Source organism: Berghia stephanieae, chromosome 4 (assembly GCF_034508935.2).
Source record: "Berghia stephanieae isolate SIO BIC M18660-M18661 chromosome 4, UCSD_Bste_1.3, whole genome shotgun sequence".
Taxonomy (NCBI): domain Eukaryota; kingdom Metazoa; phylum Mollusca; class Gastropoda; order Nudibranchia; family Aeolidiidae; genus Berghia; species Berghia stephanieae.
In genome coordinates this window covers 81,484,632-81,496,486 of record NC_088363.1, presented here as the reverse complement: position 1 = coordinate 81,496,486, position 11,855 = coordinate 81,484,632, and the positions used below count along the sequence as shown (strand labels likewise).

General features: G+C 35.0%; 1 protein-coding gene across 2 annotated transcripts in view; it reads left to right on the top strand.

Moving 5' to 3' along the window:
* Nucleotides 1-883: 883 nt before the first annotated feature.
* Nucleotides 884-11,855, top strand: part of LOC144971367 (monocarboxylate transporter 9-like) — a 32,115-nt gene continuing 21,143 nt past the window's right edge. The window contains exon 1 of one of the 2 annotated variants that reach the window (XM_078912162.1): nt 884-958. The gene's annotated coding sequence lies outside the window, so the exon portion shown is untranslated. Of the gene's footprint in view, nt 1,018-11,855 lie in introns of both variants that reach the window. The other variant, XM_078912161.1, reaches the window with a different exon arrangement.

Below are 11,855 nucleotides of genomic sequence, written 5' to 3'. Positions count from 1 at the left end.
TATATTTATGTATATATATATATATATATATATATATATATATATATATATATATATATATATATATATTAACCAGTTGAGCACTATTATTTCATGGTTTTTGCTTTTATATATATATATATATATATATATATATATATATATATATATATATATATATATATATATATATAATATAATGTATTTATGAGTATTGGTGGTACTTGTAGGTGCTCGATAATGTTGGTTAGAGCTAATATAAATTATAAATAAAGTTACTCACATATTTTATTTTCCGAGACTATTGTTTCTATTCAATCAAATTCAACATGTTTATAATCTTGTAACGACACTAATGACCCCCAAATACTTGTTGATTTATTTTGTAATGATAAAACTAAAAAACCAACACATAATGAACGTTTATTTATTGTGATGTGTCAGTTCACGAAGGTGGAAATAATATAACAGACACATACATGCAGCTGGTTTTTTAACTTTTAACTGCCGTACTCTGGAAAAACACGTATTTATAAATTTAGCTAGAAAACCCGTCCTTCAAAATTCGATGGATTTCAATGACCTTCAACTTGGAATATAAAAACTCTCTCAAACCTGGGACTTCGCGAAATAGTCCAGCAGTCTCAGATTTGACAGCTCTTTTTCGCAAGATGAGGGTTAATTTAAATCGATCGATGTTTGAAAAGCGAGTTTTCTGGCCAAATTAAAAATTTCAAGTTTCTCCAGCGCACGGTAGTTAAATGGTTAAAGGGGGCGTTCTGTTCAAACGTGTTATAAACCGGTCGACTGCCTGACACGGTCTGATTACGAATATTGTTTTTCTCGCTGATCAGGACCTGAAAAACACATGCCTATTTTATGTATTATATTATGACTCATACTCCGTCGGGAATATTCACTCTTCGTTTACTGTCGGATGAGCTGATATCTAAGCGTCTAGGCTAATAACATCGGTGAGGTGAGTAAGGTGACATATAGTTTTCTGTGTTGGCACAATTGATTAAGTGTGTAGAACGTGTGAGTATTTTCCTCAAAGGCATACCATAATAATATTAATGATAATGATAATAGATCTTTATTGTCCATAAATATGGCAATTTGCCATTTAGTTACACTTGTTATAACGTTAAATGATAACTATAATATTGAACAGATATTTCACTCCTACTTATTTCTCTCTCTCTCTCTCTCTCTCTCTCTCTCTCTCTCTCTCTCTCTTTCTCTCTCTCTCTCTCTCTCCCTCTCTCTCTCTCTCTCTCTCTCTCTCTCTCTCTCTCCAAAAATTATCATCATTATCAATTGGTCAGTTAATCTAACATTGAATAAATTAATCAGTTAATCAGTCAACGAATCAATCCTTGGTTTTTCTGTACCATATGAAATATTCAAAATTTTTATTGCTGATGGAACGAACGTTGATTTATACTTGTTAGTTCTACATTTAATCTGACAAAAACCTTCTCCCAGATGGTAAAAGACTATATTCATGGTATAAAATGTGTTTTTTATTGTTGGTAATTGAGAATGCTTTCCTTTCTATTGCTTTTCCACGAATTCTTTCGACTCCATCAAGAAGATGGTTTATTATTTTTAATGCCTCTTTGATAGATTTTGAAATTTTTGATTTATCTTTAAGTCGGCATCCGCCAAACCATATGGTGCAGCCAAACGCAATTACACTTTTAATCAATGAGTCATAAACTCTTAACACAGTTTTCTTCCTTACTTGAAATGTATTCAATTTCCTTAGGATGTATAATCTTTGGGCAACTTTCTTAGATATTATATTAATATGTTGAGAGAAATTGAGGGAACTATTAATGGTTATTCCTAAATATTTAAAATAGTCAACTATCTCAACATCATCTTTACCGATCGTCACACACTTTAAGTCGTTTTTATTTTTTTACAACAAACACCTGTTCTTTCGTTTTTTCAACATTTAATTCAAGCTGATTTTGTTTACACCAATCGATGAATATATTTATTTGTTTGAAATATTTCTTTTCGGTAACTTTATCTTTTAATAAGCCAAGAATAGCAGTATCATCTGCATATTTCACTATAAAACAATTTTCAAAGGATGGTCTGCAGTCGTTGGTGTATAAGATGTACAGGATTGGGGAACTCACGCAACCTTGGGGACATCCGTTCGACAACGTTCTTTTGTTGGAGATATGTTCACCCAATTTTACACATTGCGGTCTATGGGTCAGAAACTCTTTATACCATTTAATAAGGTAGTTTGGAATATCCATGTTGCACAACTTTTGAAGCAAAATATCCGTGTTCATGGCATTAAAAGCTGACGAAAAGTCGACAAACAGGAGGCTTGGATCGCAGCATTGTAACCTTAGCAGTGGCGTGGGGCCATTGGATCGAATGGTGCCAGGCACCATCCAATTTTTAAAAAAATCATTAACGGCATAATTTAATTAAAAATAAAACTGAGAAATTTTAACTCCATTGTCTTTCGCCAACTCGCCAACAACATACTGCCTTTTTAGTCTCCTCTCTATTCAAGATTCCGAATCACGCACTGCGCCGACTTGTGTGTTGGTGACATTAGTGACGGAATTAACACCGTGGTGCAAAGCAATCGAAGCTCCAGTTAATGCTCTATCCTTTAGTATCGCTACAGCTGATTGAGCGAGAAACTGGGTCGAATTATACTATCTTCAAATAGCGGAAAACCCCTCGACTTGTGCCAGGATCTGAGAGCTCCACCGTTGGACTGGGGGGATGGCCAATGTTACACCATTTACGTCATAATTAGGGTAACTTCGGCCATCCAAAATATTACATTAACTGTCAAAAAACACTGATCATTGTCAAGTTTATTTGTAAGCAGCAAAGAAAAACAACATAAAACTTAAAAATATGACATATCAAAATCCCCCACCTCTTTTTCACGATGATTGAATAAAGTAATTCTTTGCAACGAAGCATTGTGGACGAATTTACCAACATCGTTCTTGCTTGTAGTGCCGAGTTGATGGTTACGTGTGTATGAGTGTTTATTTGTGTGTGTGTGTGTATGTGTCTGTGTGTGTATGTGTGTGTTTGTGCGTGTGTATTTGTGTCAGTCAGAGAAAGAAAGCGAAGATTGTCAACAGTTATATTTCGGTGTGTTTTTAGATTTCTTAAGTACTAAAGTGGAGTGATCTTTTCTTTGTGATGCTTTAAGATTTGAATCTACCTTTTCATTGTGCAATCATTAATCGTATTCCACTGAGTTCCATCATTTGAGATATACTTTGAAGTTTTGTTTTGTTAAACAATGAATTGCAATGAATCAAGTTGACTCTTTACTTCACCGAACTTTTGGGAGATTAACACTAGATGACATATTAGAAATAAAAAGAATAGTTCCTCACCAACCAACTGAATTTGCATTAACACAGGTGTGGAAATCTCGAAAACGCTCTTTTTCAGTGACATGGTATGACAGACGTGAATGGCTCACAGTTAGTTAAAAAAAAAAAAAACGTTTCTTTTGTTTTTATTGTCCCACTTTTTACAGATACAACAAACACTGACAAATCATAGAGTGACCTTAACCACTTCCATCGTATTTCTTGACCTCCTGAACGTTGTTTTAGCACCCTTAAAAGAGTGAAAAATTTCTTGCGAAATTCAATGACACAGGAGCGGTTAAATTCGTTAATGATTTTGTCAATTCACAAAGCTGAAATAGATGCCATTCCAGATTTCAATAAACAATTATAAAAAGATTTGCAGAGATGAAACATCGCCGTGCAGATTTTCTTTACAAGTACTAAACTCTTTTGATTTACATTTATCACATATTGATTGCATTATCTACCAAATCCAATCCTTTAAATGGTGGACAAAGAATAATTACAAAGACCTTTTCACACGGGACTTGTATCTCAGTGTTGTGGCTTGTTGTTTTCATGAATTATTTGTTTTTGTGAGTTTTGTACACTCGTAGAAACCATCGACCCTCCCCCCACCCTTTCAAAAAAGAGAGTTTTTAACATGTGCTCTCTCCTCTTAATCGTGTTCACTGTTTTACAATTTTTTTTCTTCTTCTAATCATGGCACCACCATATGACGTCAATACGCCACGCCGCTGAACCTTAGTGAATTCTAATATAATGGCCTTACACAAGCACATGGCCTTACAGAGAGAACGTCAAATTGGCTTTTGCGCATGCGTCTCTCGTCCACTTCCGATGAAGCCGCGCGTTTAGTTAAATCGTTTCTAAGCGATCTTTAACTTTAAGTCTTTCAGAACCGTGTGTTTAATTCTAAATATTTTTACTCCCACCCCAATGCTTGAATATAACATTATATTTTAAAGCTTGATACTATTTTTTATTCTTTGCAAAACATCACTGTGAACTTTTCTTCAAAATAAGTTTATTGGTTATATTTTTATTTTATAAAAGTATGTATATAATAACATTTTGGAAAGTGACTTCTCAAATATAATAAGTGAAATCTCATTACCAAACGAAAGATGTCCTCAGTTGAAAAGTTATAAGTTTTTAAATTTTGTGTTCTATTCGGTGTGAAAGGTTGGTTAGTGCACATTCGTTTTTACAACTTCTGCTGTAGTAACTATCAACGTCACTATAATATTAGGCCATAGGCCTACCACCACCGTGTCCTCGGCCGACTCCTTATTTAATATATAATAATAATAATAATAATAATAATAATAATAATAATAATAATATAATAATAATAATAATAATAATAATAATAATAATAATAATAATAATGATATAATAATAATAATAATAAATAATAATAATAATAATAATAATAAATATAATAATAATAATATAATAATAATATATAATAATAATAATAATAATATATAATAATAATATAATAACAATCTTTATTGTCCAAATTAAAGGCAATTCATGTGAGGTAAACATTTGCATTTGAACGGGCAAGGTGTTAGGGGGAAGTTGAGTCTTCGCGAAGGAAATACAAAAATACCAAACGGTCGGGTGTCGATGTGACAGGAAAGTGGAGTATATATATATATATATATATATATATATATATATATATATATTATATATATATATATATATATATATATATATAAATAGATAGATAGATCGGTAGATAGATAGATAAAAAAGATAGAGAGGCAGAGTTGTATTTGTAGCGATATGAACCGTAGTCGTAGTAGTAGTAGTAGTAGTTAGTAGTAGTAGTAGTAGTAGTAGTAGTAGTAGTTAGTAGTGTAGTAGTAGTAGTAGTAGTAGTAGTAGTAGTTGGTTTGTTGTTGTTGTTGTACTAATAGTAGTAGTAGTAGTAGTAGTAGTAGTAGTAGTAGTAGTAGTAGTAGTAGTAAATAGTAGTAGTGTAGTAGTGTAGTAGTAGTAGTAGTAGTAGTAGTAGTAGTAGTAGTAGTAGTGTAGTAGTAGTAGTGTAGTAGTAGTAGTAGTAGTAGTAGTGTATAGTTAGTAGTGTTGTAGTAGTAGTAGTCGTATGGTAGTTGGTGTTGTTGTTTTTGTTGTTGTTGTGTGCTATAGTAATAGTAGTAGTAGTAGTAGTAGTAGTAGTAGTAGTAGTAGTAGTGTAGTAGTATATAGTAGTGTAGTAGTAGTAAGTAGTAGTAGTGTAGTAGTGTAGTAGTAGTACCGTTCGGTATTTTTTGTTTTTCCTTCGCGAAAATTCGACCGCCGCTCTCACACCTTGCCCATTCAACCCCCCCCCCCCCCCCACACCGTGACTTTCACATCGACCCCCCTCCCTCTACTGTTCCCCAACATGTTTCTACTACTATTATTACTACTACTACTACTACTACTACTACTACTATACTACTACTACTACTACTACAACAATAGCTACTACTATTACATACTACTACTACTACTACTACTAACCTACTACTACTACTACTATACTACTACTACTATCTACTACTACTACTACTACTAAACATACAACACTACTACTACTACTACCACTACTACTACTACTACTACTACTACACAACACAACACTACTAACTACTAACAACTACTACACTACTACTACTACTACTACTACTACTACTACTACTACTACAACAACAACAACACAAACTACTACTTACTATCTACTACGACTACTACTACTACTAACATACTATACTACTACTACTACTACTACTACTATACTACTACTATACTACTACTAGACTAGATATACTTAGGAGAGTTAGTTTACAGAAGTGGGTTTAATGAGTTCACGGTGCTTGATATCAGTTAAACTTGGTCAGTATACTGAGCACTAGAAAATTACTTTCTTTGATCCGTGTTACTTGGTAGTTGGGGATAAAAGCATTAAATTATAGTTGGTATATATTTTTTAGGCGTACAGTATTATGTGGGCGTACCGTATTTGTCATTTAGGCATACGACCTTTCATTATTTGGGCTTAAAGACTGACCTTTGGTTAAAGGAATTGTAGGACAGTTTACAACAGGATATAAAACACAACAAATAAAGCAGTAAGAAATTAAACTTGGAATCTGGACTTTTATTTGAATGTCTTGATATTGTGCATTCAAATATCACCATTGGCCCTTGAACTATTTGGTCATTATTAGTATCTACAACACAATGAAAAGGAATATCATTACCATCTATCAAAAAGCCACTATACGATAGAGATATATATAGGTGACGTGTCCAGCACACTTTTGGAAATTTCATCGAAATTCATTCGTCCTTTCAGTCCTCCTTCATTTCGATGAAATTTCCAAAAGTGTGCTGGACCACTCCTTCGTCGCTTCGCTCCTCAGTCGTTCACGTCACCTATATATATCTCTGCTCCCCTATAAATTGTATAAATTTAAAAATCTTAAACCACTTACTTAGTAGTCAAGTAGGGCCCCTCAGGGACTAAAATAAAATAAAATAAAATAAAGGTAAGAAGCGGTGATAAAGTCCTTAGGAGGTTGAAGGAATAAAAAAAAAATATTTTCAATATCCAGATGTGGGCATTGAAATTTTAAAATAATTAAATTACTTACTTAGTCAAGTAGGGTACCTCTTGAACCAAAAGAGGTACAGTTCCTAAAAAGAGGTAAAGAGGTACAGTTCCGAAAAACCTAAGTGATTGTTTAGAGAGAAGTAAAAAAAAAAATAAAAAATAAAAGCTTTCCTAGTAGGGTACCTCAAGGCTCAAGAGAGAAAATAAAAAAAAAAATAAAAAAAGAAGGTGCGCAACAAAAGTATTCAGGAGGTAAAGAGGTACAGAGGTAAAGAGGTAAAGAGGTAAAGAGGTACAGTTCCGAAAAACTTAAGTGTATGTTTGAGGTTAGTAAAAAAATATTTATTAAAAATGTTTATTATAAAATGAGTGATCAGAAGTTTAAAGAGTTAATATTTCATAAGATTGTTGAAACTAGTAGTATAGATGTTATATTAAAATCTATTGATATAAAAGAATATCCAGTTAAAATAGTTCTATCTATAAAGTGTTTATTTAATAGACCTACTGACAATCTAGCAACAGAAAGATATTATAATCATCCTTCAACTATTATTAAAACAAAGAATAATAAATCTTCTTACTATAGACAAGTTCCCCGTGTGGTGTCCGGGGTCCCTCAACTGAGAGGGTCAAGAATAGCCCAACGCCAAGCCAGCGTGTCGTAAAAGGCGACTAATGGTGTGTGATTCCCCCATCTTTGAGTCACCTGGTCCTCCAGGTTGGGGGTTGGCAAAGGGTTAACACCCCTTTCCGTTAAACTCAAACCGTTACAGAAACACAGACAGACAAACTAAATCCTTTTTTTAGCTTGGGCGACCGAAGAGTTTCTGGAATTACAGAATTTATGAAGGACAACAGACAAAGCCGAAAGGACTCTGCTGACCCGATGACGTCTTCGCCAAACAAGCAGCTTCGAATTGCGTCGTGGAACGTTCGCACCATGTATGAAGCAGGAAAAAGCTCTCAAGTTGTGACTGAGATGAGAAGATACAGGCTGCATATACTTGGAGTAAGCGAAACCCACTGGATACAATCCGGACAGAAACACCTCAAGTCTGGGGAGAAGATTTTATATTCAGGGAGAGGGGACGGGATTCATACACAGGGAGTAGGAATAATTCTAAGCAAGTTTGCCCAGAAGTCACTGAGAGGATGGGAACAATGCGGAGAAAGGATCATTATGGCGTCCTTTACAACACGGAGTAAGAAGATCAGCATGAACATTGTACAGATCTATGCCCCAACAAATGATGCAACAGATGAGGACAAAGATACATTTTATGGTCTGCTACAACAAGTCATTGACAAGTTGCCAAGGAAAGACATCAACATATTGATGGGAGATGCTAATGCAAAAGTGGGACAGGATAACGTAGGCTATGAAGGTATCATGGGACGTCATGGCATGGGAGAAATGAATGATAATGGAGAGAGATTTGCAAATCTCTGTGCATTCAACAGTTTGGTGATTGGAGGATCAGTGTTCCCCCATAAGAGGATTCACAAAGCAACTTGGGTCTCACCAGATGGTGTGACAGAGAATCAGATTGATCATTTTTGTATCTCTCGTAGATTCAGACGTTCATTGGAAGATGTGACAGTACAGAGAGGGGCAGATGTTGGATCAGACCACCACCTGCTATTGGCAAAGCTTAAGCTCCGACTCAGAAAACACGGGGCCAGATCACATACAAGAAGAAAATTCGAGGTGAATGCACTTGATGGGGAAAAAAATGAGGAATTCAAACTACAATTGAGTAATAGATTCCAACCTCTTACTGAGCTCGAGGAGGACATAGATGTAGAGTCACATTGGGCAAAGATCAAGGAAGTCTACATAACAACTTGCCACGAGGTATTGGGGGTAAAGAAATCGGAACATAAAGAATGGATAAGTCCAACCACCTTGGACCTTATTGAAAAGAGGAGAACAAGGAAGGAACAAGTGAATGCAAGCCGAACAAGGGCTTCAAGACTGGATGCACAAGAGCAGTATCGAGCCATAGCTAAGGAAGTCAAAAGATCTGTGAAGAAAGACAAGGAAGCATTCATGAACAGACTTGCAGAGAAAGCAGAAGCAGCAGCGACTGGAGGACACATGAGGATCCTTTATCAAACTACCAAGACACTTGCTGGAAAATATGGGAAACCAGAGGTACCAGTCAAAGACAAAGATGGGAAAACTATTTTTGGAAAAGAGGCTCAATCTGAACGATGGAGGGAACATTTCAACTGCCTTCTGAACAGACCACCACCAGACAACCAGCCAGAAATTTTGCCTGCAAGGAATGAGCTACCAATTAGCTGTGATCCACCATCGATAGCAGAGATTGTGGGTGCCATTAACAAGATGAAAAGGGGGAAAGCTGCTGGACCAGACCAGATTCCACCGGAGGCTCTAAAAGTTGATGCGGAAAGAAATGCTGAGGCCCTGCACCCACTATTTGAGAGAATCTGGAATAACGGGATATTCCCAAAGGATTGGAAGGAAGGACATCTTATCAAGCTTCCAAAGAAAGGGGACCTCAGTAATTGTAATAATTATCGAGGCATCACTCTTCTTTCTATCCCAGGAAAGGTTTTCAACCGTATTATTTTAGAGAGAATTAAGAAGGCAACAGATGCTAAACTGCGGGACGAACAGGCAGGTTTTCGGAAAAACCGTTCAACCACCGACCAGATTGCCTCTCTGCGAGTCATAGTAGAACAGTCTATAGAATGGAACTCTCCTCTTATTGTCAACTTTATGGACTACGAGAAGGCTTTCGACAGTATTGACAGAGCAACATTGTGGAAAATTCTGGCACATTATGGACTCCCTGAAAAGATAGTAAACCTCATTAAGGAAATGTATGAAGGATCAAGTTGCAGGGTTGTACATGAAGATCAGCTTACTGACAGCTTTGAAATTAAGACTGGTGTCAAGCAGGGATGCTTGCTCTCACCATTCCTGTTCATCCTTGTCATTGATTGGCTAATGAAGGAAACCTCCAAAGGGAGAAGAAATGGGATACAGTGGACCCCCTGGACACAGTTGGATGATCTGGATTTTGCAGATGATCTGGCTCTTTTGTCCCACACCCAGGACCAGATGCAAGCAAAAACCACAATTATAAACAGCCTCTCGGAATCAATTGGTCTAAGAATTCACCCTGCAAAGTCAAAGGTCTTGAGGATAGGTACGCGTCAAAGGGAGCAGATCAAAGTAAAAGATCAGGAACTCGAAGATATAGACACTTTCTGCTATCTCGGAAGTATAATTGACAAGGATGGAGGCACGGAAGCAGAGGTGAAAGCACGAATAGGAAAGGCACAGGCTGCATTCACATCTTTGAACAGAGTTTGGAGAACTAAAGATATCTCCCTTCAACTAAAGCTAAGACTTTTCAACTCAAACGTGAAGTCTGTCCTACTGTATGGATGTGAAACTTGGAACGCATCACAGGCATGTATAAGGAGGGTACAGATTTTCGTAAACAGGTGCATGCGTAAGCTACTCAGAATAAAATGGATGGATAGAATAAAAATGAAGAAGTATGGAAAAGAACACAGCAGAAACCAGTGGGAGAGGATATAGGAAGAAGACGATGGAGGTGGATTGGACACACGCTTAGAAAGAATGACTCAACTATAACAAAGAAAGTATTGGACTGGAACCCTCAGGGCAGAAGATCAAGGGGAAGGCCACGAGGAACATGGAGAAGAATTAAAGAAGCTGATATACAGAGAAGTGGTAAGACCTGGAATGAGATAAAAAAGTTGGCTCAGGATAGAGAAGGATGGAAACTGTTTGTCTGTGGCCTATACCCTGACCCAGGGTGAAAAAGGCAATGATGATGATAGACAAGTTAGAAAAGAATTTGATAGATGGTTAAGTGAAGTTCAATTAGCAGGAAGTGGTTTTGTATTTAAAAAGATATTAAACGGAATAATAAAAATTCATAAAACTAAAGTATTAAATGGTTCTAGTTATATACCTTTAAAGTTTAAATCTTCATCAATAATAAATATTAAAAACAGTGATAATAAATGTTTTCTATATTGCCTACTAGCCAAGTTATATCCTGCAGATAGAAATCCTCAAAGGATAAGTAAATATATGGACTATATAGATAAAATAAATATGAATGGAATAGAATATCCAGTATCCATCTCTGATATTCCTAAAGTAGAAAAACAAAATAAATCCTTATCTATTAATGTATTTGGATTAAACGATATATCCAGAAAAGCTTCTATCTATCCTATACATATTTCAAATTATAAGAAAAGAGAAGAAGTAATAGATTTATTATATATTGAAAATCATTATATACTAATAAAAGATTTAAATAAATATATGTTTGATTCTAGAAATAGTAATTCTAAAATAGTATGCCGAAGATGTCTATCACTTCATAGAAACGATAAAGCTTTAGATAATCACTTAGAAACATGTGAAAAGAATACTCCAGCTAGAGAGATAATGTCTTTAGAAGATTCTACTGAATTTAAGAATTATCATTTTAAAATTAAAATCCCATTCGTTATCTACTCTGATTTTGAATCAACTAATAAACAATTTAAAGATAAAAATAAAATAGCAAAACAAGAAATAAATAGTTTTGGTTTGTATCTTCATTCACTTTATCCTGATATACTCGAATCTGAATATATAACTTATACAGGAGATAAAGCTATAGAAGAATATATGAAATATTTAATGCTTATATATAAACAAATAGAAGATATCCATAAAAGAAAATCTAAACCGAAATTAACAGAAGTAGAAGAAGAAGAGTTTCAAAAGGCTAAACGTTGCTATATCTGCTCTAATAAATTTAAAAGTAAAGATGATAAAGTTAGAGAGCATAATCATTTATCTAAAAAATATAGAGGAG